Raw genomic sequence first — 2,078 nt, 5'->3', positions numbered from 1 at the left:
GTTTTTAGGTATTGTCTTCATTGAATTGTGGGTTAAAGTTCTTTGCCAATCTTGTTATCAAGCCCCCATTCACAATGAAACCCGCTATCTCTTTCCCTTCCTACTTGAGGTCTAACCATCTCTTAATCAAAAATTAAAGGATATTGTATTCATCCTTTTTCCCTTGGGCATTCATCTTGGAATCTAAGTAGACTAGGTCGAGCTCCGTCATATGTGTAGCTTCTTTCCTAGCGATCAAGGTGTTGGAAATGGACCTATGCCAATACCGTATACCCGGATGATGGATATACAAGGCATTACATTCTCTATATTTAGTCAAATTCCTCCCATAAATCGCCTTCCAAAGTGGCTTGACATCAAAGTTGCGAGGTTTCTTGTTGAATCCCGAAGGTCCTAAATTCCAAAAACCTTTCCGAACTCACCCTTAAACATCCTCCTACTCTTATTCTCAAGACATAATTCGACATATTTTCGGGTCTCAAACTTATACTCCTTAAAAGAACTAATGAATTCTAAGTTCAAGGAAGGGTATGTCAATTCATTCATGTCAAAAAGGGTAGCTAACTCAATGGACCCGAAAAAGGCCCTTGTTTGGTCTAGCACTTCCAACTTATCCAAGGTATCATGGCAAACAAACTTAGTGGCGATAATTTTCTTCCTAGCAAGGGATTCAAAAGCTTTTCTATGATCATTGGAAATAAAATTTACCTTCGGATAATCTTTTAGTTGTTCAATCTCTGGTAAACTGGTAGTAACTTCTTCAACGGCCTCAACCACTTCCCTTGCTTGGACACTCGGTTTTTGTACCATCACTAGAGCATTAAGAGCTAGAACTTTTTGCTTCTTGGATAAAGTTGGGGCTTTGGGTGCTTTGCTGTTGCCCTTTGTCCTTGCCATTGTTGATTGCTCCTTTATATTCGCGTCAACAAACTATGAGTATTCTTGAATGCGCCCTTCTTCTTCCAATTTCAATCAAATTTTCAATAAAATTGGGGGTTTTCGGATTTCACCCTAACCCTAGAAATTTTGATTGATTTTATGGAGACTTTGATGTTAGAAGGTGTTTTTTTTTTACAAAGGAAAGATTTGTTTTGATTATTAGCAAGTTTACAATTGATTTGGATGAATTTGGTTGAGAAATTAGTGTTTTTGGATGATGGGGTTGATGTTTGTAGTGAAGAATTTTGTTGTATTTGTGTTTGAAGAAAGATACAAATCAAGAATGAAGAATAAAAGTCCCGTGTTTTGGTATAAGAGCAGGTTGGGAAGGGCAGCTCCAAATGGGGACGGGCGGATTGTTAATCAGGATTTTTTTCTTAAGCCATGGGGATGCCCGTCCTGAGCTCGTCTCGAGCGGTTCGTGAGCAAGGACACCCGTCCTGAAGGCAACTGGGGTGGATTCTCTATCAGTCCATTTTTTTTTCTTTTCTTCATTGCTTCAACCCCACGAGCTCAGGTCTGCATGTGGGGATCCATTTCCCGCAATGAGGCCTCCGTCTATACTTGTCATAGGCGATCTTTGCAAGCTCTCATTCTTGCTGTGAAAAATTCCATGCTCTTCGAATAAAGCCATTTCAACATCATCAATATCTTTCTTCCAATTGGGTGGTGTGTCTTTGCCCTTCTCTTTGAGATTTCCATCTTTCCCATGTTCTTTGATTGGAGATTCCATTTTCTTCGTGTCACCTTCCCGAGTATTGTGACCAACCATAAAGCATAGCTCAAACAAGTTGGGTGCTCTCATAGTCTTATTAAAATTGAAGGTGATTGTTTCATCACCCACCTCAAGTGTGAGCATCCCGTGCTTTATATCCATCACCACTCCAGTGGTGTGTAAGAATGGTCTTCCTACAATGATTTGAATGTTGGAATCTTCCTCCATGTCAACAATAACAAAATCCACCGGTATGAAAAACTTTCCAACTCTCACGGGTACATCTTCCCATACCCCTAGTGGTTTCTTTGTTGTCCGGTCCGCCATTTGTAAGGTCATGTTAGTGCACTTGAGCTCTCCCACCCCTAGCCTTTCACATAACGAATATGGCATGACACTCACACTTGCACCTATATCACATAGT

The sequence above is a fragment of the Silene latifolia genome, chromosome 10, assembly GCF_048544455.1.
Source record: "Silene latifolia isolate original U9 population chromosome 10, ASM4854445v1, whole genome shotgun sequence".
Taxonomy (NCBI): Eukaryota; Viridiplantae; Streptophyta; class Magnoliopsida; order Caryophyllales; family Caryophyllaceae; genus Silene; species Silene latifolia.
This window is presented reverse-complemented; position numbering follows the sequence as displayed.